We start from the raw sequence: 27146 nt of genomic DNA on the forward strand, positions 1-27146 counted from the left end.
CAGGTTCTTTCTCTCTTCTTATTTATCTCCCCCTTCCTCTCTCAATTTCTCTCTGTCTTATCCAATAAAATGGGGACAAAAATGATCCCCAGGAGCAGTGGCTTTGTAGTGTAGGTATGAGCCCCAGTGATAACCTTGGAGGCAAATAAAGAAAGAAACAAAAATAAAGCCAAAACCAGTATGGCCTGTATGTTAGGATCAACATAAGGATAACCTAGGAATATGCCATGACTCATGAAAAAAAAAATGAATTGGTTTACTTTGAGTTAGACCAAAGGCAAGATAATTCAATGGGACCAACGTATGAACTGAAAGAATCCTCAACAATTCATATGGTGAAACCTCACGATCTAGCTTGACAGTATTTAGATATGACGCTTCTAAGGAAGAAACAAAGCTAAATGAGGTCATGAGGATGGGGGCCTGATCAGACAGGACTGGCGTCCACATCAGATTCTCGAGGGAAAGCTGGGTCTCCACCTCCCAGTCCTAGGAGGTGTCGGGTGAGGACATCTGCAAACCCAGAAGAAAGCCAGCACCCGAAATCTGTTCAGTTCACAATCATGGATCACAACTGAGAAAACAAAGTTTTTCTTTTAAATTATTTATTTGTTTATTATTGGATAAAAGCAGAGAGAAATTAAGAGGGTGACAGACTGGAAAAAAGACAGAGAGCTATCTGTAGCACTGCTTCACCATTTGTGAAGCTTTCCTCTAGCAGGAGGTGGGGACCAGGGTCTTGAACCCAACACGGGTCCTCGCACACTGTAAAGTGTGCACTTAAGCAGATGTGCTACCACCTGGCCCTCCAGAAAACTAAGTTTTGTTGTCAAAGCATACCAAGCCTGGTGTCTTGCTATGGCAACTCCAGCAGAGTGAAAAGGCTATGTGTGGTCTACATTCACTTTCCTGTCTTGGCTCCCGGTTCCTATTAAACAGCCATACCAGTGACCACCTGAATGGGTGAGGGTGGCTTTTTATTATTCTTGCTGTATAGGTGCCAAAAAGCCACCTCCTGAGACATGGAAGCACTGCAAGCTAGGAGAGTAAGGGGCTGAACAAGTATCACTTCGTATTCCTTTTTTTTTTTTCTCTCTCTCGTGGAATTGGGGCCTCTCACATGCTTAATTTGACTTCTTTATGTCATTTTTTTTTCATTCTAATAGAGACAGATGGAGACACCATATATGACAGAAACTTCCTCTGTTAACACAGAACCTCCCAAGTAGTGTCAGAACTCTAACCTGGGGCAGAAGCATGGCAATGCAGACACCCTAGCAGGTGAGCTATCTACCTCTCTGGCCTTGACAACAATCCTTATTTATTTATTTATTTATTTATTTATTTTTTGGGTAGTCAGTTGGTATTGGACACTCTTGGCAGGTTCTGGGATCAATGTGGCAGGCAGACAAAACTCGAGTCTTCATGAGACTTGGCATTTCAGCTGAGTGCCTACTGCCGTCAAAGAGAGCATAAACACCCACATACATGCAATCTGAACGGCGTTGGGTGGTGATGGTGCACTGGAGAAGGCCGCTGCCAAGAGGGAGGTTACACAGCTGTAGACCGGGGTGAGGTGGGGGGGGGAGACCACAGCCCCAAAGTGCCCTGAGGGCCGGCTTCAGCCTGGGTGGCGCACACCGCAGACAGCGCGCTATGCACGTGAGCTGCTTTCCCGCCCCGCCCGCGCTCACGACCCTGTGGGTCACCAAACAGGGCGGCGGCTCAGCAAAGACGCAGCTCCGGGTCACCTACATGAAAACCGCCGCCGGCTCCACTCGCAGACTCACAAACTGAACCTACCAAGCCAGACCAAATGACCCCCAAGGCCTTAAAGCCGCCTCGCATGCGGGGGAGCAGTAGTGCCGGGGGGCGCACGCAGCCGGGCCGGAGCCGGGACCCCGAGTCCTGTCGCCGCTCCCGGAAAAAGCGACACCCAACATTTGCTCTTTGACTTTTTGTCAAAGTGGGAAACCCACTTCGGATTTCTCTGGGTCAGTCAACACAGGTACTAGTGTATACTCTTTTGTGAGTCCCTCCGGACTTTTTTTTTTTCTAACTTTCCACTTTTTTTTTTTTTGCCTCCAGGGTTATTGCTGGGGCTTGGTGCCCACACTACAAATCCATTGCTCTTGGACGCTATTTTTTTTTTCCTTTTTGTTGCCCTTGTTTATTGTTATTGTTGTTGCTGTCTTCGTTGTTGAATAGGACAGAGAGAAATCGAGAGAGGAGGGGAAGACAGAGGGGGAAAGAAACAGACACCTGCAGACCTGCCTCATCGCTTGTGAGGCTACCACCCCCACCCTCCCGCAGGTGGGCAGCCGGGGGCTGGAGCTGGGATTCTTACACCAGTCCTTGCGCTTTGCACCATGTGTGCTTAGCCCGCTGAGCTACCGTCCGCCCCTCCCCCTTTTAAAGCAGAGCAGTGAGTAGTTTCACTGCAAATAATAATAATGATGGTAATAAACCAGAGCAGTGCTCAACTCTGACTTGTAGTGTTGCATAGCTTTCAAAAAGCTGGAGGAGGGTCAGAGGTGGGGGGAACATGTGCGCTTGGCTAACTGCACAGAAAAAGACATTGAGGATGATAATGAGAAGTGGGAAGCTTAATGAACAAAGCTCTGAAGCAATGGCCTAAGAAATGGACTGCAGAGTTCCCAGGGTCGGTGGGTGATGCATCCGGTTGAGCGCATGTATTAGGATGCACGAGGACACAGGTTCAAACCCCTGGTCCCGACCCGCAGGGGGAAAGGTTTGCAAAAACAGTGAAGTAGTGCTGCAGCTCTCTCGCAATCTCTCTCTCTCTTTCTTTCTCTCTCGCTCTCTCTCTGTTTTCCCTCACAATTTCTCTGTCTCTATTTCATAAATGAATAAAATATTTAAAAAATTAAAAAAGGACATGGACAGTTTAGGATCCTGGACCTGGTGGCAAAATTGCTAGCCAGCTGGAAGGGCCCCTTTAAGGTTCTGATAGTGAATTTTAGCAGAGACCAGTCAGCCTCCAGGCACAATCAGCTAAGCAGGTGCACATGGGATTAGGCAGGGAGCTGGAGCTTTGCCAAGGAAGGAAGACAAAGTGAGGGAGGGTCTGGCGAGTGAGGGGTCCCACCACGGGAGCAATTATCATGATGAACGACGAAAGCCGAGCTGTTACAGGAGAAGAGTGATGACGTGAGGTGGGTGAAGGACCTGGAAGGGGTGTCAAGAGCAACAGATTGCGTTCACTGGAGCTGCTGCAAAGGATTGTGGGAATCAGGGGGCCCTAGAAAGTAAGTTGGCTGCAAGGTGATGGAGGCAGCTAGTGAAGGTCTTCATGTAGACCTGTGGCCCATTATATCCTGACCTGAAGACCGACTGTCAGGCCTTTGACTAACTAACTGGTTAAATCCATTCGCTAATGTAACTTTTAAAGTCTGAAAGTGTCCTTTGGTTGTGAGGTCTAATTGTGACTATTTACACAGATGGCAGGCAAAGATAAAATGGTAATGTATGTTGGATATTTGAATAGTAAAATGATGTGCCTGGAAGCAATTTTAGAAGCTCCTCCTCCAGACGAGTACAGATAGCTTGAAAAGAAAAGGCCACCACTCAGTAGAGTCTCACATTTTTCTCTAAGTATGAGCTTTATTAGGTTGTAGACTTGGTGCTTGCACAACTCCATTATTCCTGGAAGCCATTTTTTTCTTTGATAGAGGGTGAGAGACAAAGAGATAGATAGAGGAAGAGAGAGACAGAAGGAGATACCGGCAACGTTACCCCACTGCTTGCAGGTAGGGATCAATGGCATGAATCCTTGACTCTACAGTGGTTTACCTGGCACACAGATTGTAGTTTTTTTTTTTATATCGATCTTATTGAATGTAAAAATGCCATGATTTTATTTTCCTTTCAGGGGATAGAGAGGTGAGCAGGTCAAAAAATTATCTGATTAATGACTTTTTAACCATGTTTGACAATTTTTTATTTACTTTTTACTTACTTATTTTTAGCCAGAGAAGTTCTCAACTCTGGCTAATGGCAATGCCAGGGACTGAACCTGGGACCTCAGAGCTTCAGGCATGAAAATCTTTTTTGCATTGCCATTAATCACTCTTAATAACTCTTGGAAAACACCAGAGGGCAATTTTGAGTTAGGGTTTGTTATGTCCAAAATGTCACCTGAAGAAGACTGCTAAAAATCCATTAGAGTGCCTCCACACAGGAAGACCTTACTGGTTCATACCTTTTATAGTTTTTTTTTTTAATAAATTATTATTAGTGATTTAACAGTAGCTAACAAAATTACACGGTTTCAGACCCATAAGTGGTATGTAAGTCATTGCATCCTCTGCCGAAGTCCTGTGCTCCTCCTTGCTCCCACCCACCATAGTTCTCACAGAGTCTGTGTCAACTTGGTGGTTACCGTTTTTTCTTTGGAAGCTTGTTTGCTTTTTTTTTTTTTTTAACTATCCATACTTTCCATATGAGCTAAACCATTCTGCAGTTGTTTTTCACCTCATATTTCACTTAGCATAACCACTTGAAGTTCTACCCGTTTTGCTCCAAATGCTGCAGTCTCATTTTTTTTTCAATTGCAGAATTGTCTTCCATTGACTAATATAGTAACTTCTTTATCCAGTCATCTGTTGGTGGGCATTTACATTGCTTCTCTATTTTGGCTATTGTGAATAGTGCAGCTATGAACATAGGGGTGTGTATATCTTTTTGAACTGGGTTTTCGTGTCTTTTGAAAAATATGCCTAGGAATTCACCTGTCTATATCAACAAAACAATCCTCATTGGCCCTCATAAACATGTGTGTTGGGAGTTGGGCGGTAGCTCAGTGGGCTAAGTGCACATGGCGCAAAGCACAAGGACTGGCTTAAAGATCCTGGTTTGAGCCTCCAACTCCCCACCTGCAGGGGAGTCGCTTCACAGGCAGTGGGTGAAGCAGGTCTGCAGGTGTCTATCTTTCTATCCCCATCTCTGTCTCCCCTCCTCTCTCCATTTGTCTCTGTCCTATCCAACAACAACGACAGTAATAATGACAACAGTAAAACAAAAGGGCCATCAAATGGAATAAATAAATAAATATTTAAAAAATGGTTTGCACAACCATTAAAAAATGTGTGTCGATAGCACTAAGTATCACGTAGAACATGTTTTATTTTATTTTATTTATTTATTTGGCCTCCAGGGCTATTTCTGGGGCTCAGTGCCTGCACTGTGAATCCACTGCTCCTGGAGGGCATTTCCACCTCATTTTTTGTTGCCTTTGTTGTTGTTATTGTTGTTGGATAGGACAGAGAGGAGGGAAAGACAGAGAGGGGGAGGAAAAGATAGTTACCTGCAGACCTGCTTCACCGCTTGTGAAGCAACCCTCCTGCAGGAGGGGAGCCAAAGGCTGGAACCAGGATTCTTGAGCTGGTCCTTCCGCTTTGTGCCATGTGCACTTAACCTGCGGTGCTATTGCCTGAACCCCTAGAAGATTAAAAAAAAAAACACCTAAATTCAGAGACCAAGGGATGACTCACCCAGTAGAGTGTACACTTTTGCCATGTGCAAAAACCCTGATTTGAGCCCGTGGTCACTACATGGGAGCATCTTGGAAAGGGCAAGCTTTATGAGTGGTGGAGCAGTGCTATGGTGGATGTCCTCTCCCTCTCTGTCTCTCATTCTTTCTCTGGGGGAAAAAAAGTCCACAGTGAGTGCTGGAACCACACAAGCATGATCCAGCCAAGCTCTGATGGAATCAATCAATCAATAAATAAAACAAAAACTGGAGATTCAGATTTCCCAAAGTCATGTCAATATATTAAAAAAAAAAATCCACACTGTGTCAAAGGTTCGCACTGTTTCTTTGCTAATTCTTTGTCTTGGCCTCCATTGGACTTGGAATTCTTCAATCACATGCTGCAGAACACAGACCTGTTTTCTGGTCTTGTGGGGATGTGGACTTGGTCAGCTTGTTAGGGGGACTTGTTACCTAGTGAAACAGCTGACTCAGGTGCTCTTGAGGGGAAGTTTGTTTTGAGGTGAAACTCTTACTATTATAAGGTCTTATTAGGGTAGTGTGCCTTGGGCATTTTGGCAGGTCAGTCTACTAAATCATTAAAAAATATGGAAAGTCAGATAGAAGGTCTTTTTTCTTTTTGACAGGCTGGCAACAAGCACACCAGGCAAACCAACCCGCAATCAAAGTAAAGGGAAAACAACGCCTCCATAAAGCCCACAGCCACTGCTGGAGTTGTTGGTACCGTCTGCTGGTACTATGCTTCTGGTTCTGATTAGAGGTAAGTAGATTTTAAAAGGAAATACTTTGAAAAGGGTGGGGGGGGGGAGAGGGAAAGAGAGAGACCCAAAAGCTCCAAATTCAAGAGAGAAGTCAGATCAAAGATGGATTATTACAAATCTGCTTCATTGACTGCAGCAGGAGACAGCCACAGAAACATTTTCAAAGCTTTTGACCTGAAAAGAATGAGAAGGAAGCAGTTGACAAGAAGAAATAAGATTCTTTAACTGGTATGCTTCACATGGTAGGAAGAAAGTAGGGAATGACTAGAGACCTCAAAGATGAGGGTAAGAAGAGCTAAAATAAACTAAGTTGCAGAACTTACTCAAACTAGCTTAAGAGAAAATGGAACCTGAGAAAAGAAATTCAGCTGAATCTAAGTACTGGAAATCAGAAGTAGAGTTGCTGGGGAGATACCATAATGGTTATACAAAAAGACTTCCATGCCTGAGGTGCAAGAGGTCCTAGGTTCACTCCCCAGCACCACCATAAGCCAGAGATGAGTAGTGTCCTGGTAAAAAAACAAAAGAGGGTGCTGGGCAGTGGCACACTGGGTTAAGTGCACATAGTACAAAGCACAAGGACCCACACAAGAATCATGGTTCAAGCCCCTGGCTCCTGACCTGTGTGTGTGTGTGTGTGTGTGTGTGTGGGTCACTTCACGAGCTGTGAAGCAGGTCTGCAGGTGTCTCTGTCTATCTCCCACTCTGTCTCCCTTCCTCTCTCAATTCTCTCTGTCCTACCCAGTTAAAAAAAAAAATGACTACCAGGAGCAGTGGATTCTAGTGTCGGCACCAAGCCCCAGCAATAACCCTGGAGGCAGAATAAATAAATAAATAGAAAGTGGAATGATATTGAGAACCACATAGTTACTATTTTTAAAAAAATATTTATTCCCTTTTGTTGACCTTGTTTTTTTATTGTTGTTGTTATTGATGCCGTCGTTGTTGGATAAGACAGAGAGAGAAATGAAGAGAGGAGGAGAAGACAGAGATAGGGAGAAAAAGACAGACACCTGCACACCTGCTTCAAGCCTGGGAAGCAACTCCCCTGCAGGTGGGGAGCCAGGGTTTGAACCGGGATCCTTATGCCACCGGTCCTTGCGCTTTGTGCCATGTGCGCTTAACCCGCTGTGCTACCTCCCGACTCCCCACATAGCTGCTCTTTCCCTTCCTTCCTCCCTGCTCCACATTCCCACATGGCCTTTTGCTTTGCTATCTTTCTCTGCCTCTGCCTCTGCCTCTGCCTCTGCCTCTGCCTCTCCCTCTCAGTTGGGTTTTGGCAGCCTGCTGCTCTAACCATGACCGTCATAGCTGCACTACATCTCCCTTGAGTGCCTGTTCTGGGATTAAGGACCAGAGTGACTGACAGACTTGCCTCTGTGACAATTCCAAACTCCTGGAATTGATTCTGAGAGTCCTGTTGTGATCACACCAGTGAAGCAGGGTCTCATGGAACCCACCAGAAAGCTAGAACTTGGGTGGGCAAGTTTTTAAAGAGGCCTGTGGGGTGATGCAAACACTCCAGGAATGATGAATCTAGAGGACTTGACACAACTAATTGAAATGAGAACTGGGCAGATGCATAGCTTGCATAGTGGTTCAGTGTTTTTGGCACAACTATGTTCTTGTGGACCCTCTGAGCAATCTTGCTCCTGAGACTCGATAGGCCTGAGGGGATACCATGTCTCATTGTTCATTGAGTCTGGGTCTTCTCCCCAGCGGATCACTCACTGTTCAGCCATATTCACAAGCTTCTAGGTGACAGTATGAAGGCAGAGAGCTTACTGTGGACAAAAAAGTTGCCTTCTGGTCCCTGCTCTCTCTGTAGTGCAATGAAGTGCAATCATGGGTGACAGCAAGATGGAGTTCATTGTTGTCTCAACACATCAGCACTGATTTAGTAAATCTGTATGTGTCAACTTAACAATTTCATAATATTTTTAGATTTTTGAGAAAACTGTAACACAAAAGATTTTCAGTTAATATGGCTGTGAGCCCACTGAGTAACATATTTCTATGCTAGGAACACAATAAAGAGAAAAAAAAAGAATTTGCACTTTTTTCTGAGAAAAAAAATTAAAATCCTGTAAATAAGCTAAAAACTCTTTGCTGAGTGGGAGCCTGTGCATTTCTGCAGCTATTTGGATAAGATAGTTACAAATGTGTGAAATCATGGAGTTTGTTGTGAGTCAAATATTGCTCTCCAGAGGCTAGTGTTTCACACATCCTCCTTTTTGAGAGTAAAATGGGGAGGGGAGTGTCTCTCTCTCTATCCTTAATAGAATATATGTTTTCATTTAACAGATTTTGGAAACAAAATTAAGGGCTTATTTTCCTTCTAGTTTTACATGCCTTTTGGCTCATATGTTGATCTTGCCAAGAAGCTTGTAAAAATCAAATGATCCATATATCAAGATACCATCTTCAACCAAGAAGTCAACTGTGAAATTCTCTGTGACACTTCGATTTAACATACTTGGAAGCCATTTGATTTATGTTTGGCAATATTGGTATGGCTAGATTTGAAAAGATAAAAATGAGACTCTACTTTCATTTAAATAACATTAACACATTGCTTGTGAATGAGTTATCAGATGAAACATTCCAGTGGGAACCAGAATGGAAAAGTAAAAGATAGGTTTTCATTTGTTTCTTAATCAAGTTCTATGAGGCATGTAGATTAGTATGTCAAGACTAGTATGCCTACTGTTAGCCTGTTAGCAACAGTAGATGCAATTCCACAGAGTAAAATGACGACAAATATGAAAGTGAATTTGAAATAGTGTCAGGATCTAGGGTGGAACTCAAGATGTTCAACTATGCTCTGTTGCTATTTGTTGTATGGCTTTAGCAAGATGTTGCAAATTATTTTTGAGGTTCTTTTAATTTTTTTTGTGTGAGAATGAAAATCACATCTGATGGCTAATCTTTTCACAGACTGAAATCATCGACTGTAGTCAGTGTAATGTCAACACACCAATGGCTGACATTAAAGATATACTGCCAGTGGAGGCAGGGGGCTGGACTGCTAGACCTGTTTTCACAAGGAAGCAGTCATAGGGAGGGGTTTTTCATACTTTAGAATCTGGTCTTCTGGCTTGAAAGGAAACCATCTTGATTGTTTGCCATGGCTTCAGATTTTATGAGATTCTTTGAGTGTGGCTCACATTAACTGAATTAACAACATCAATAAAAATGAAGTCTAATTTCATTAAAAAATGATAATATATTGATTTCCAGAGACTACACCATTCCGATAGCCAGATATTTGTTTCTGCTATTTAGGAATTCAGTTTCCAGAAGTAAGCTACTAGGAAGAACATAGTAATAATGGGATACTGATGAGTGTGGATAGAGAACAAATGTATCTGGATTCACTTGGAGAGCATTTAACAATACTGTAGTGATACCAGCTGAATTTCCTATGCCCTTAATAGGGTGTACTTTTGTTGTTACTTACTTTCTAGATCAGAATCTCTTTTTCTCTTTTCTGATTTAGAGTTGAATACACACTGCCATAAGCTTGAATCTTGTTTCTCTGAGTTCTACATTTCTTTCAGATGGCAACCATTTGGTTACTATTCTCTTCTACGAAGCTATTGCTATCTTTTTAATTCACTTACGTTTTCTTATAGCTAAGTGCCCAGAAATATTGTTTAGATTTGTGGGATTCTAAATAGCTCAACCATCTCCTTATAGACCATATTTTTTATATTTATTTATTTATTTATTTATTTATTCCCTCTTGTTGCCTTTATTTTATTGTTGTAGTTATTATTGTTGTTATTGATGTCATCGTTGTTGGATAGGACAGAGAGAAATGGAGAGAGGAGGGGAAGACAGAGAGGGGGAGAGAAAGATAGACACCTGTAGACCTGCTTCACCGCTTGTGAAGCGACTCCCCTGCAGGTGGGGTGCTGGGGACTCAAACTGGGATACTCACACCGATCCTTGTGCTTTGTGCCACGTGCACTTAACCCACTGCGCTACTGCCCGGCTCCCTGTAGGCTATATTTTAGGGGGGGGGCTTCTTTTACAGACATCTGATCTCTTGGTAATAATCACTGCCATTGTTCTGAATCGATACTATACCACTAGGGTCATGGGATTTCTCTTCTTTTTCAGATTGTGTATTATGTACCCCATTTTAGAGGTGACAGAACTGAAACTCATAAATACTATATGATGTGACCAGGATGACACAGCTTGATTCTGACTGAGTTGGGATTCAATACCAGATATGTCTGACTTGACACTTGTTTCATGTCATGCTGATTCTTCCTGCTTTGACTTATGGGGGATAGCTAACGTTTGTATTTGGTAAAAACCCTAGTTGGCTCTAAAACCTTAATTGTAGTAGAAGTACTTTATTTATTTATTTATTTATTTATTTATTTATTTATGGATAAGGACAGAGACTGAAGTGGAAGGGGAGATAGAGAAAAAGAAAGATAGAGAGAAAGAGAGATACCTGCTGTACTGCTTTACTACTAGTGAAACTTCCCCCCACAGGTGGGGACCAGGGATTTAAATCCGGGTTCCTTGTGCATGGTGACATATGAACTCAGCTGTGTGTGCCACCATCTGACCCTGAAGTACTATATTTTAGAAAAAAAAATGTCGTGCAGAGTTTTCATAGTTATCAATAATTTAGTTTTTAGTAGGTGTAGTATTTTTTTTTAAGCAAGCCTGACATTCGTTTACTGTCATGGATGAACCCTTGAAGTTGTTAGTACTATTACTTACATTGTATATTTGTGAAACTTGTATAGGAAGGAAACTAAGTAAGTACTCAGAATGCTGCAAATCCACACTCTCCTAATCAGACTTGAGTTCTTTACTCATTAAACTCAATTGTGTTTTGGCTAATAGAAACTTTAGAACTTGAAACTCAAAAATTACACTGCCAGAATGATTTTTTTTGCATAAAATTTTCATTAATAAAAACATGTATCTACTCTTTGTCAGGCTCAGTGCCAGAATATGATAAAACAAGTCCTTTCCTTTATTAAAAATGTTATTGACATATCTGCAGCATAACTGTAACACAAAATGATAAGTAAGAAGGGCATATCGGGACATGAGAATGCAGATGAGGAGGAAATTAATTCTGCCTGAGGGAGGGGGATGAGAGGGCACAATGTGGAGAACTAAAAAGTGATGAGTAAGGTGAATCCTACAGTTAAAGTAGGTCTCAGGCAGAGGAGAGGGGATGGGGGCCAGAAACAGCATACTAGACTCAGACAAGAGGCCTAGAGGCAAGAAAACTCCTGACTTGTTGCATCCAGAAGAGTGAGCTGAGTCAGGCTTCTAGGACAGACTGGAAGAGGTTGCTGGTGGATGACAGGAAAATAAGATTGAGGCCAGATATTTTATTTATTTTATTTTATTTTTTGCTACCAGAGTTATTTTTGGGGCTTAGTACCTGCATGACTCCAGTGTTCCTTGTGGCCACTATTTTCCTTTTAGACGTTATGTCTACAGGAAAGGGTCAGAAGCAGAGAGAGCGAGGGACAGAAAGAATGTCACGACAGCACTGTTCCACAGCTTAGGAAGCTTCCTCTCTACAGATAGTTCCATGTGATGACCAGGGACTTGAAGCAGAGTCCTAGCACACTGTAACATGCACACTCCAATGGATGAGCCACCTTCCATCCCCCCTCCCCCAATTTTTAAAATAAGTCTTTAAAATAATTCATTCTTTAGGCTGGGGCTCTGAGGCCCCAGGGGCCAGTGCTCAGATATCGTATTTCTCTTCATGACTTCATTAAAATAAATAAATATGGACTTTGCTCAGCTGCGAAGGGCATCGTGACTATCTAGCACACCGTTTACCCTGCACAAGGAACCAGGTTTGAGTCCCTGACCACGACATGTGAGTGCTATGCAAAGTGGACGTTTTACAAAGGGTGCAGCAGTGCTGTGTCTCTAGCTTCCTCTCTCAATCTAAAGAGAAATTGTGTAGGTGTGAAGCTCCAGTGAACGCTCTGGTAAAAAAAAAAATCCTGCAGCTTTGGGTGGTAGCTCACGGGATTAAGCACACATAGTACAAAGCACAAGCATCCCGATTCAAGCCCTTGGCTCCCCACCTGCCCGAGGGGAGGGTCACTTCATAAGCGGTGAAGCAGGTCTGCAGGTGTCTATCTTTCTCTCCTCCTCTCTGTTTTCCCCTCCTCTCTCGATTTCTCTCTGTCCTACCCAACAGCAACAGCAATAACAGCAACAACAACACTAACAACAGTGGGGAAAAGATGACTGCCAGGAGCTGTGGATTCATAGTGGAGGCACTGAGCCCCAGTAATAACCCTGGAAACAAACAAACAAACAAACAAACAAATAAATAAATTGCTTTCTTTTTTAGATAGAGATAGAGAGAGGAGAAACACTGTAGTATTTATAGTACCGCTACATCATCTGTGGAACACCTCTTGTGCCATCCATGGTGTTCCACTGTAGAGTTGGGACTTGACCCCAAAGCCTTGTGCATAGTAAGGTTGTAGTCTTCCAGCTAAGCTTTCTTCTAGTCCCTGGGGCCAAGTTTTGAAGAACCTTTTTATGCATGGAGTTTGGATATTGAAAAGCAGTAGAGTTTTTATTTATTAGCAGTATTTATTTTTTCCTCCAGGGTTATTGCTGGGGCTCGGTGCCTGCACTACGAATCCACTGCTCCTGGAGGCAATTTTTTCCCCTTTGATACCCTTGTTGTTTATCATCGTCATTTTTGTTATTATTGTTTTGTTGCATAGAACTTAGAGAAATGGAGAGGAGGAGAAGACAGAGAGGGGAAGAGAAAGATAGGTACCTGCAGACCTGCTTCACTACCTGTGAAGCGACCCCCCTGCAGGAGGGGAGCTGGGGGCATGTGCGCTGAACCCACTGCACTGCCATCCGACCCCCTCCAAGAAGCACTTATTAGGTGAGCTGTGGTTCAGTATCCCAGGATGAGGATTGCCATGTGCCCAGATTCCCCTTCACCACCTGGGAAAAGGGTGGAGGTCAGGACAGGTCGAGTAGAGGGAGTTCAGATTTCCCTGGGGAATGGCCCTTCTGCCCCGCGTTCATCCCATGTGGGTATCCCAGTAGCTCTGCCAGCAGTTCCTGCTTTGGTTTTGGTTGGAGGAATGGCTGTCAAATGGAGCAGCCTTGTAGTTCTTGATTTTGGTCTTGGTGTCTTCTGCCACAGTGCTGACTAAAAACAGTCGTGATGCTTCACAGCTCAATGTGACCCTCAGAAAAGACCATATTTATTTATTTTAATTAGGTCATGAAGAGATGTATCAGAGCACTGGACCTGAGACCTCAGAGCCTCAGGCAAGAAAAGCCTTTTGCGTAACGATTATGCTGTCTCCCCAGCCCACCATATTAGAGCATTTTGATGTGATTAGCTGAGAGGAGTATGGGAGGACTCCTGTAATTTATAGGAGCAGTTTTTACAATACTTCAAGCAAGAATAGAGGATCAGCATCTACTTTAGAAAAGCAAACAAAGGCCATGGAGATTGTTAAGGAAGTAGCTCCAGGTTTTGTGGCTGATAGCTGCAGTCAGGGGACCACAATGAGCTTGGGGCCTCCCATTCCGGAAGTGGAAGGAATGGTGACTTTCTTTTTTTTTTTTTAATTTTTTATTAGTGATTTATTAATGATCAACAAGATTGTAAGATAACAGGGTATAATTCCATACAGTTCCCACCACCAGAGTTCTGTGTCCCATCCCCCTCATTGGAAACTTTCCTATTCTATTTTTTTGAATTTTTTCAATATGCCCTGGCAGCCCAGTACTTGTTTATTTATTTTTAAATTTTTAAAAAATATTTTATTCCCTTTTGTTGCCCTTGTTGTTTTATTGTTGTAGTTATTGATGCTGTCGTTGTCAGACAGGACAGAGAGAAATGGAGAGAGGAGGGGAAGACAGAGAGGGGGAGAGAAAGACAGACACCTGCAGACCTGCTTCACCACCTGTGAAGCGACTCCCCTGCTGGTGGGGAGCCAGGATCCTTATGCTGGTCCCTGCGCTTCGCGCCACTTGCACTTAACCCACTGTGCTACAGCCCGACTCCCGAAACTTCTTATTCTTTATCCCTCTGGGAATATGGACCAGAAGTCTTTCTTTTTTAAAAAAAAATAAAAGTATTCTATTTGATAGAACAGAGAAATTGAGAGGGAGGGAGAGGTGGAAGGGGAAGAAGTGAGAGAGCCAGGGAGATACCTGCAGTGCTGCTTTACCACTTGTGAAGCTTCTCCCCTGTGGGTGGGGACCAGGGGCTGGAACCTGGATCTTTGCACACCATAATGTGTGTGCTTAATCAGGTGCACTACTACCTGGCCCTTTATTTATTTTACCAGAGCACTGCTCAACTCTAACTTATGGTGATCCTGGGGATTGAATTTGGGACCTTTGAGACTCAGGCATGAGAGGTTTTTTTTTTTTTTGCATAACCATTATGCTATGTCCCCCACCCTTATTTTTTTCCTTTATTAGGGTATTAATGGTTTATACTTGACAGTAAAATAAAGTAGTTTGTACATGTATAACATTTTCCAGTTTTCCACATAACACTCAAACCCCCCACCTAATAAGCCCTCCTCTGCCATCATGTTCCAGGACCTGAACACTCCCCCACCCCAGAGTCCTTTGCTTTGCGCAATACACCAAATCCAGTCTAAGGAAAATTTATTAAGTGTTCTCTCTCTCCCCTCTCCCTTCTTTCTCTCTCTTTCTCTCATTCTGTCTTTCTGCCAGAGTTTTTGGTTTTGTTCTTGTTTGTTTGTTTGCGGGGGCTTTGTGCCTCATAATCCCACCACTCCTTATGGACTCTTTTTGTTTTCTTTTTCTTTTTTAAAGATGGCAAGGGACAGAGGAGAGACACAACACTACTTCCTGCTCATGAAACTTCCCCTTTGCATGATGCTCCCACGTGGTGGCGGCTGGGACTTTGAGCCTGGCTCTCTGTGCCTGGAATACTGAGTGAGCTCTCCCCTGACCCCAGACATTCTTTATTCTTCACTTCACGAAGACTATCTTTACAAACTTATTTACATCTTATATTTCATCATGTTTTCATTTTTTTTTTAAAAAGCCATTTTCTGGGGTGGATAATGATTTAGAGGACAGGTATTAATGTACGTACAACCTCTTATCCTCCCTGTGGCCGGTGTCTGCCCACCACTCCCACTACCAGCCCATCAATCTCCACCACTGTGTATTTAGTCGCCAACACCCTCCCCACCCCACCTTACGCACCCCACCCTCTTTCTTCCTTTTCCACGGTCTCTTACTTTGCTACAGTAAACCAGATGCAATCCAAATTCTTTATATCTTTTATAAAGAACTGCCATTAAAAAGTGTGCTATTTATTTTTTTCAGTTACATTATGCCAGACATTGATGTCATTGCTCTTTCAGTGGCGGAATTAAAGTCAACAAAATTTGATGGAATTTTCCAAGTATATGGACTTGTGAATCAAACCCAGTCTGATGTCTCTGCACTTTTAGTTTGCAGATGAATGAATGAGTAAGAATGGGTAAATACCTTTGAACTGATGTCTAAGGATATCAATCTGGAGATAGCTTTATAATGTAAGAGTAAAGAATACATATTATTGGGAATTGGGCAGTAGCACAGTGGGTTAAGTGCATGTGGCACAAAGCACAAGGACGGTATAAGGATCCTGGTTCGAGCCCTCAGCTCCCCACCTGCAGGGAGTGCAATCTCTTCTCAGGCGGTGAGGTAGGTCTGCAGATGTCTATCTTTCTCTCCCCCTCTGTCTTCCCCTCCTCTCTCCATTTCTGTCTGTCCTGTCCAACAATGAACAACATCAACAATGGCAATAATAATAACCACAAGGAGGCTACAACAACAAGGGCAACAAAAAGGGGGGGGGGAAGATGGCTTCCAGGAGCGGTGGATTCATGGTACAGGCACCGAGCCCAGCAATAACCCTGGAGAGAAAAAAAAATACATATTATGTAAAATAGCATAGCTGTCAGAAAATTCAAGAGTTTGACTATGTAGTTGGGATAATTTAAGAGTCTTAAGTAAAATAACTTTTTTTTGGAGGGGGGTTTGCCCTTATTCACTAAGAACTACAAGGTACCAGATATTTTACATCCAGTGCTGTAGTAAATCCAGTAGCCTTATGACTTGAATGCAACTGATGTTCAGTAAGGCTAAATGTCTTGCTCAAGTCATTGGATAACCAAGATTCAAAACCTGAAGTCTGTAGTTCAAAAATATTTGCTTGGAAAACAAATTTTTGCTTTGATTTTTTTTTTTCCAAATTTCTTGTTATTTAGCTACCGAGACTTAATTTCTATCAGATGCTTTTATGTGATGTTTAGTGGAGTTTATGTTGCTTATGTGGACACTATCTTTTTGAATGCTTCTCCAAAAGATAATTATTGGATAGGGACAAAGAGAAGCTCAGAGGGGAGCAGAAGGGTGGTATGGAGAGAGAAAGAGAGACACCTGAAGCCTCTTGTAATTGAAAGTATACTTGGTGCCAGGACTGCTGGAACTTCAGTGGCAGGCAGGAGAAGAGGGAAAAAGCAGACCATGGAGGAATTAATTCTAAGATCAATGACCAGGTTATATAACTAGCATAATCCTTTGCGATTCATCTAGACACTGAAAAGAGACCTGGTACAAAATAACATGTGTGTTCCTTTTGACCTTATCTGGAGGGAGAGGTATAAAAACACGACTTCCAAAAATAAATAAATAAATAAATACAGACACACAGCAGAGCTGATGCTTAAGTTCAAGATAGTGGCAACATATATGCGAAATACAGGTAATTGAAACACATTCAATTGCAAAAAAAAAGTTATCAAATTGTCTTGAAGATTTTGTGAGAGCTATGATGGGGGTGGGGAGAGGGGCAAAACTTTGATCTTTGGTCCTGTATAATATTAAAATTCTGTAAGCTGCTTTAAAGCACTAGTTGGGGGGGTTGGGAGAAGCCTGTTTCTTAAAGCTACATTTTGGAACACAATCCAAGGCAATGTTTGGAACTGCTCTCAGGACATCTCTCTTATCTCTTTGCTTCCTGTGATTTTGTTAGCTCACAGCTTTTTCATTGAGAATACACTGTTCAACCCATCTTCCCTCTTGCTGTGTTGCTGTGTCTCCTGGACTCATCGTAGTGTTTTGTTCCCGCTTCCTCTTTTCTCTTTTTCTTTCTTTCTTTCTTTCTTTCTTTCCTTCCTTCCTTCCTTCTTTCTTTCTTTTTTCTTTTGCTTTTTATCTCTCACCATTAAGGTGAGTTTTGGTTCTCATTCAGGCAGAGTATGGATAACTTTTAGATCAGTGATTCTTTGTGGGAATTTAATCTACATTAATTAATTACATTTATTTGAGCAGATTAATTTAAATAGAAATTAGTTTATCCTTGTTGGAAGAATAAGATTTTCTCGGGTTGACAAAAACCCTGGAAGACTGGGAAACACTGTAATACCTAGATATGTTTCTTTTTTAAAAAAAATATTTATTTTATTTATTCCCTTTTGTTGCCCTTGTTTTATTGTTGTAGCTATTATTGTTGTCATTGTTGTTGGATAGGACAGAGAGAAATGGAGAGAGGAGGGGAAGACAGAGAGGGGGAGAGAAAGATAGACACCTGCAGACCTGCTTCACGGCTTGTGAAGCAACTCCCCTGCAGGTGAGGAGCCAGGGCTTGAACCGGGATCCTTACACTGGTCCTTGTGCTTTGTGCCACCTGCGCTTAACCTGCTGCACTACAGCCCGACTCCCGATATTTTTCTCTTCTCCATGTAGGAATAGGTTTTTGTCTTTGTGGATGATACTCTCCCCCCAATAAGGGACATATTTTAGGACTTTTTTTTTTTTCCTCCTCCAGGGTTATTGCTGGGCTCGGTGCCTGCACCATGAATCCACCGCTCCTGGAGGCCATTTTTCCCCCTTTTGTTGCCCTTGTTGTAGCTTCGTTGTGGCTATTATTATTATTGCCCTTGTTGACGCAATTCGTTGTTGGATAGGACAGAGAGAAATGGAGAGAGGAGGGGAAGACAGAGAAGGGGAGAGAAAGATAGACACCTGCAGACCTGCTTCACCGCCTGTGAAGCGACTCCCCTGCAGGTGGGGAGCCGGGGGCTCGAACCGGGATCCTTAACGCCGGTCCCTGCGCTTTGCGCCACATGCCCTTAACCCACTGCGCCACCGCCCGACCCCCATATTTTAGGACTTTTAAAACTCTTTTAAGCTTTGTATGTGACGTCTGAATTGATGTCTTGATTTAGAAAGCTCTCAGGTTATGGAATGATTTTAGGGATAGACTTGAGCCTTTGAGTTTGCCATGGAAGAGCGCCAGTGACTGAAAATTTCCAACCTTCTGGCAGGATTCTCTATAAATGGAACTGGATATTCCCTTATTCCATCAATGGGTGCACTCCTTCCTTCAATCAGCACTCAACATGCTCTGACTGCGCAGGCAGTGGAGGTACAAAGATGAATCATGTAAATCAGCCTGTTATGGAAGGTCTAAATCAGCACAGGCAATAAAACATAATCTTCCCAACACAGCAATCATGGAGTTCACGGAAGCACTGAGAAGAGGTATCTAAATCACACGTGGCCTAGGCAGAGTTGCTAAGGAGGGCTTCTCGGAGCATTTGATGCCACGAACAGCATCAGAAACACCTCTTTAGGCAGTAAAGGTCCAGAATCAAACTAAGTCAGTTTACCTCATCTGGTCCCAAGTCAGGTTTAAGGTACTAAAAAATAATGTTAGTCCTAGAATAGCTAAAGCATGTTGTGTGTGTGTGTGTGTCTTCGTATACATATAAATACATATATAAATTTATGTATTTGTGTACACATATAAATACATAGTATATTATATTTATGGTGTATTATGTGTATGATAAACATATATTCAGTGTATATTCAGACTACACACTGTGTCAAGGGTTAGCAGTGTTAACAATCTGACATGGATTTGTCTATATTTTTAGCCACTGTTAGTAATGCTTCAATAGTAATGCATAGTATCTGTAAGAGTGTTACATTTATAATTAGAAAATAATTGATGTTTATTATAGAAGCTTTGGAAAACAAAGAAAATAGCAAAGAATAATAAAATAACCATATTCTCTCTTCCAGAAATAGACACTGTATTTTAATGATTGTTTCAGTTATTGGCTCTGCACCGTGCTCCTCAGCAGTTCTGTTTTTCTAAGTCCCCTACTGTCAGTATTTTACTATGTCTCTAAAAGTCCTCTGATTTTAAAAATATTAATTGCTTTTCTCCCCCTCTGGCTATGCAAATAGCATATATTCAGTATGTATGTCTATCGATCAATAGATGCATCTCCCTGTGTGAAAAGTGGTCTAATACACGACAGTTGTAGGTTAGATTCTAAATTTAAAGTATGTATTATAACTATATGCTCATACAGAGACTAACAGACATGAGATCATATAATACTAGTCAATAAGATAATTTTAACTAGAAAATGTACCTTGAACAAGTCAACTTAGGTAGTTGTTTGTAAATGATTCTATCCCTTTTTCCTAAACCAGTATCTTACAAATAGATTGTTAGTTAGTGATTAGCCATCATCAGAAATATTTTAGTTTAGTTTATTTTTATATTACTAAGGCTTTGGACCTGTGAGATTTCACCATTGCTACTGGGCTTCCCCCCCACTCAATATCAAATAGAGACAGAGAAGGAGAGAGACAACCAGAAAGGGAGAGAAATATCAGTACTGTCCCACTGCTTGTAAAGCTCTTCCTGTGCATGGTGCTCCCACGTGGTGCCAGGGGCTCAAACCCAGGTACTACAACTAGTAAAATGAACATTTTACTGGGTGAGCTACCTCTGGCCCTGTATGGACATCTTAAGCATTAAACTTTTTCTCTTACAAAAAAAAAAAGGGAAAATGAATAACCAATAATATCTTGGACATTAATGTTATAGTTGGAGCAACATAAACATTTCTTGTTTAATCTTAGACATTTTTCTTTTGTGCAGCTGTATGATTTTACACACTCGCACAGTTATCCACAGTTTTCATGCAACAATTTTGTTTGAATATGTAAACATGTCACATGTCAGACTGAGTTTCAGAGATCTAAATTGACTAAGTATATGCTGTAAAACAACGTTATATCAGTAAAAAGGGAAAAAATAAAGAATTGAAACAAAACCCTGAAGGTATTCAAAGTAAATTAACTGGCTATGACTAATAAACATCTCATTTTCAACAAATTGGAGTGGAACATTTCAACCGCTAGTCAAATGCTACCATAGATTACAATTAAGGCTCACACTAAATTTTTCTTAGGTGAGAGGTGTATGACCCTGTTTCCAGCAATGCAAAGTGTAGACTGCCAGGCAGGGGCAGGGAAGCCCATTTCACCTTAGGAGTGTAAAAAGGATCATCAAAGTCATGGGAGCGGCTTGGTCTGGGTGTTCTGTACCCTGTTGGCAGTCTATAAATTCTTGCTGACTACTGACAGAAAATTTTAAAGCCTGGAAAGGGGTGTGAGGAAAAGTAGTCCCAGGACAAATGTTATTATAAGGGTCCATTTCTGATAAGCCACCTCTGCCCAGCCAAAGCCTAGAGTGATGTTGCTGGGACTAGCTGTTATTATCAAGGAAGATGTATTGGTCTTGGTGATTTACAAATCATACCTGTTCAGTGATTTCTTCAATCTATTTTAACAATTGTGGCACAGCACCACAGTATTTCACACAGAATCATAGTCATCTCTGTCTTGTTTTTAGAACATGTGGAGGTTCCTTTTTCTCTTTGTTAGGTATTAAAGCCCTTCAATATTTGATATAAGTTTATAGCAAAAAACATTAAAAATATATTGTTTCAGCATAATGTGCCCTTACCCTTACTTATATAAACAAAATGTTTTAACACACACACACACACACACACACACACACACACACACACACACGCTGCTTCGCGAAGACTTAGATTTGCTAAAGGCATTTACTAAAAAGACGTTACATTTTACTTACTAAAGATTTATGAAAAATGTTATTTACAAAAAAAAGAAAAATGTTATTTACATAATCAAAATCATAAAAGATGCACTATGAAGCACCCTTATACAGGTTTTAAGAAAAAAAGAATGAAAAGTACTTTATAAACTGGTGACATTTCAGAGGAGTATATTGATGTGCCAATCAATATATTGTTAGTTCAAGTTCCTTCATATATGGTTTTCTTAATTATGATGACTGTGAAAGAGAAAAGCGAGTGAAAACACTCTCTCGGCTAAAAAAAAAATGAACCCCCCAAGCCCCCCAGTAAAAGCAGAGACTCTTTAGATTTTAGGACCCTCCTGGCTCCTAAAACCTAAGTGCTGCTTGAAAAATGGCCCTTTCAGCTTTTAGCCAGCAGCCACAGCCTAAATCCACAAGAGAGACGTCTAACAACTCTGCTTTAAATGGCACCCTGCCATTTCGGAAAATTGTAGCTTTTTGAGAGAAGAAAAAAACCTAATAAGTCATTTAATTCACCCCCTTGGAACTAGATGTAAGTTTAGGGGAAAAAACTAAGGAAAAAGTAGTGAGAAAAAAAGCCTAATTCTTATTTAAAAACCTTTTTAACATTTGATAGAAATAGAGGCTATAGTCACAGCATCTGGAGTAGCAGTCCAAATAGAAAAAAAATTAAAGAACTCAAAGGAAGAAAAATAACTCATATAAAGCGAAGAAATATAGACACCATTCTTCAGCTTGTATCTGGACAACACTAAGATTCAGCAAACGACTAAGAAATGGGTGACCCTTCCAAACGACATTAAATCATAAATGAAAAAAGAAGTTAACATTGAATTCCAGATCTCTCTTTTCTGGTTGTTGCTACGTATATATCTGGTTCTTTGAATAAAAATATTTAGATGTACTTCCCCAAAAGGCTCAGATAAGTGAAAGCATATTTATAGTCAGGTCAATGTTCATAAAACGGAAAGGGCACATTTATTTAAGATTGTATTCCAAAGTCTATTATTGCCAATATTGTATAGCAAAATGTGATCGGAGACCATTTTGATGAAAGATAATCCAGATACTGTTACTCTTAAAAATACATAATAATTTTTGTAAGCACATTCATTTGTTAGAAAGTCAACATTCAGCACATGCTTATTGAACACCTAGATGGCATAAGATTATGTGTTTGGCACTGCTAAGATAGGATAAACCAAGAATAGTCTCTGTTTTCAAGAAGTAGTATCCGTAAACTATTCCAACAAATCTTAGTTTCCAAATTCCACCACCCTCTTATAGGAATCAGGGCTTTATCAAGCTGTGGCTGACTTTTATGCCTGGAACAGGGAAAAATACACTAGGCACAAAGATACCCAGAGAATGAAGGTTAGACATCAAAAGTACAGAGGTTGTCTTGAAGAGGATTGAATAAATCAAATGATAGGGAAATCTGAGTATCCGAAATCAAAGCAAAGCAGTAAACAACAACAAACCCCAAAGAGCTAACATTTTAACCGTAAACAGAAAGGAATATGTAAGTACATAGAAATATAGAAATATTCTTCAAAGACAGGGACTAGAAGTAGTTCTTCAGTACAGAAGAACACCAACTTATAAATGAAAAAGGCATAATAGGATTTTAAATACATCACTAATATTCAATTATATTCAATTCAGTCACTTATATTCAATTCAGGCAAGGCATCAAAGGGTATAAGAAACATCAGGTACATATTTGTGAGAGAAAAGATAGTCACAGTCTTAAGATATTATTGACTAGTGATGTTTTAAACAGATGCAAGAAAAGGTATCTTTACAATGGAGAAATCTAGCATATGTCATAATAAATAAAAGATCAAGACCAGGGAGATGATGAAGTAGGTAGGAAACTGGACCTGAGTGCAGTCCCCTAGCATAATAGGTACCAGAGTGAGTTTCTGGCCTCTCTACCTCTCTGTCTTTCATGGAAAAAGAATAATAAAACCTAAAACAAATAAACAAACAACAACAAAACAAGATGTCAAATTTATGGCCACCAAATGACAAGCTAATCTAGATGTCTCCTGATGGGGTGTAAAGTACTTACCATTATTTACCCCATGCCCTTTCAAAGTATGTTTAACCTGAATACAGTTGTAGGATCAGGATTAACAAAAATTCAATCACAAAAATAGGCTACACCTGTAAAATAACTAGCTGGATTCTTTAAAATTGTCAGTGTCAAAAAAAAAAAAAAACATTAAAGGATAGGGTGGAGCACACACATACTACAGGTATAGCAAAAATTTTGATGACAGGGAAATTTAGATGTGAACTTTATTTGGAAATATTATTATTACATAATGTCACCTTTGTTTAGTGTATTTACCATATTGTAGTTGTAAAAGAGAATGTCCTTGCCTTAGGAGAGGCATACTGAAGAATTTAGGGCAAATTAACATGTTTTCAGCTTATTTTCAAGCGGTTGAGAAAAAATTAATTTACATATACATTTGATATGCAAAACAAAAGTATCATAGTTTTGAAAACTGGTAACTCTTGCTGAAGGATATCTGAACGTTCATCATAAAATTTCTGTGTGGCTGGGTGGTGGCGCACCTCGTTGACTGCACATGTTGTAATACACAAGAACCTATGTTTGAGCCCCCAGACCCCACTTGCAGGGGGAAAGTGGTGAAGCAGAGCTGTAGGTGTCTCTCTTTCCCTCTGTCTCCCCCTTCCCTCTCAGTTTCTGATAGTCTCTATCCAATAAATAAATAGAGATGATTTAAAATAAAATAAGATGAAATAAAATAAAATTTCCACATCTGGCTTATCTCACTTAACTATTCCCCCAACAAAAAAATTGCAAAGAAAAAAATCAACATCTTTATAAGTTTGAAAATTTAAACACTGGGGAAAGAAAAGAAGAGTTTTAAGTCTAGTGGAAACTTTATGAAAACAAAGTGATTCCTTTACTTGTTAATGGACATATAAACAGAACTTTACTATATAGAGTGAATAAGAGTTCTCCTTTTGTTCCCTAAACCTCACCATGTAATCATTCTGGTCACTGTATATATGTGCTTAACTATAATGCTTAGCAAACTAGAATTCCTAGCTAAAATGGAATTGCAGGTACTAATATCTCATCTAAAGGCAAATGACTGGAAAATTGATTAATTTTTACTTTCTTCTTTGGGTTCTTATTAATTCATTGTTCACTCAACCAATGAACATCAGAGGCTCTATGCTGGGCACCTGGGATATGCCAGGGTTCTGGCATCTTTGAGTCTAACTCCCCAGTGAAAGTTAAATTAAATCATACTAGGACATGGAAGGACAACTTCAGGTTTAATTAGCTGTCCCAACTTGTATGGAGTTTATAATAGTTACTACTTGGTGGAGGAAGACTACTAATGCCATCTGTTACTGGAACAGTCATGATATTCTTCTGATATTGTCAGGCACAAGTGTTTTTTGTTGAGATGCAAATATGACATAAGAGAGAGAGAGAGACAGAGAAACAGAGAGAGAGAGAGAATGAGAATATGAAAATGCAGAAGTTTAAGAGCTCAGCAATAGATCTATTTCCAGAGATGGGAGTTGAGAACTTCCTTGGTTGGTACTTTGGGCTGAGGGTCACCAAGATTGATATTTAGTAAAAATAGGGATGAAAATAAATCTCAAAGTTTTATTTTTCACATTGGGTTTTAAGTAAAATTGGATGTGTTAATAGATCATTGTGCCTACAAATCTCTAGAACTGAAAAGTAGCTTCAGTTATGAGGTATGTATTCGTGGGACATCAAAACATGACTGTGGATTGCTGAGGGAGTAAGAGGAGATAAGATGAACTAAAGAAGCTACTCAGAGTCAGAGATGAAAGCAGAAATCCTCCCTTCTAAGAGTGGGTGAATAGCCAACAGTCTTCAACAGATCCTGAAACATTAGACTATCTGATATATTATTTTTATTACTTATTTGTAAAATGGAAATATTGACAAGACCATAGGATAAGAGGGGTACAGTTCCCACCACCAGAACTCCGTGTCCAATCCCCTTTCTTGATAGCTTTCTTATTCTTTATTCATCTGGGAATACAGACCCAGTGATCTGTTCTTTCTCCAAGTGAACTCAGGTGTGTTTGTTGAACAGGTGGCACTGCTGAAGGTTCGAGAGTGTGGTCTCCTGTATAACTGCCTACAATGGTTCTCTGTGCAGCACAGCCTTAAAACTGCCTGGTATGTTTCCATTCAGGCAGTTGATCACTGGAACTAGCAAATCTGGGATTGAGTTCTGATTCTTTGATTTGTTATTTGAACTTAAGTATGTTACTTAAATTCTGAATCCTAGTTTTCCCCTTTAGATGGGGCTAGGAGGTAATGTATGCTGCTGGTTATTCATTTTTTTCATGGAGCGATTGATAGATTGCCTATCTGATAATGAACTATAAACTGCAAAGGGATTAGAAATGAAGAAAAAGCCATTGGAGGGGTGGAGCAAACTGTGGCTGACATTCTTGGACAAAAAGGGAAAAGAAGTGGGTCAAATCAAGCTGTAAGTAGATGCAGGATTTGCTTTATCTAGTCTTTTCATTGAGTAAGGACAATCTTGGGAGGACTGCCAAGGTTTAGACAGCAGGAACAATATGCTAATTTATTTCTCTACTTAACTTCTGATCAATCTCTTATATTTTCAGATAGGCTTTTCTTTTTTAAATTTATTTATTTATTGCTCTTATTTTTATTTTATTTTATTTATAAAAAAGGAAACACTGACAAAACCATAGTATAACCACAATTTCTACCACCAGAACTCTGTATCCCATCCCCTCCCCTGATAGCTTTCCTATTCTTTAAACCCTCTGGAGTATGGACCCAAGGTCAGTGTGAGATGCAGAAGGTGGAAGGTCTGGCTTCTGTAATTGCTTCCCTGCTGAACATGGGCGTTGACTGGTCGATCCATACTCCCAGCCTGCCTCTCTCTTTCCCTAGTGGGGTGAGGTTCTGGGGAATCAGAGCTCTAGGACACATTGGTGGGGTTGTCTGTCCAGGGAAGTCTGGTTAGCATTATGCTAGCATCTGGAACCTGGTGGCTGAAAAGAAAGTTAACATACAAAGCCAAACAAATTGTTGACTAGTCATGAACCTAAAGGCTTGAATAGTGCAGATGAAGAGTTGGGGGGGGGGTTCTGTTTTGTAGATAGCTAGTAGGCATATTTTAGTTATATTCCAAAGGGCCTGTGGCTGTACTAGTTTTTTTTTGTTTTTTCCCTGAGCCTGAAATCTGATATGCAGGTGGATCCTAGTTATTGTCTGGGGAGATGATGTCATGACTGGAAAAAGGACCAAAAAGCTGGATCAGGGAAGAGAGTAGCTCCCTAATATGGGAAAGGGGTATAAATATTGTTGACTGTAAACCTCATTGACTTGATGTGATCTAGGGCCCATATTCAGCTTAGGAGCCTATGTGACCTCTGCATCCCTGTAGATCTGACCTCACATTCTGTGGTCATGAGTAGGAACATTCCAAGCTGCCCCAATATAGGGACCCATCTTCCTCAGATGTAGCATAGAGTATGGTGTCCAGCCTCCCTTTGGAGGATGGAACATTCTCTACCTTTGTTGATCCAAGTTGAGGGCAAAGTCCTATGGGGCCCACAAAGGGGTCTATTGTGTTGTTCCTGATAGAGATGGCTGGTAACATTGGGGAGAGGGATTTATTTGAGGTCTAGGCCCTTCATGTCTGTTTGGGAATCTCAGGACTCCCCGAATAGGGCCCCAGCTGATGGGGTGGCCTGTTCGTGACTAATGAGTCATCATTAAAGTATGCCAGTCTCTTGCCCTTATTCAGCTTTTGCTGTCCTTACTTTGATAAGGTTATCTTTGGAATGAGTGAGGGAAGTGTAATAGGAAGTAGGT

This window comes from Erinaceus europaeus, chromosome 19 (genome assembly GCF_950295315.1).
Source record: "Erinaceus europaeus chromosome 19, mEriEur2.1, whole genome shotgun sequence".
NCBI classification, from domain to species: domain Eukaryota; kingdom Metazoa; phylum Chordata; class Mammalia; order Eulipotyphla; family Erinaceidae; genus Erinaceus; species Erinaceus europaeus.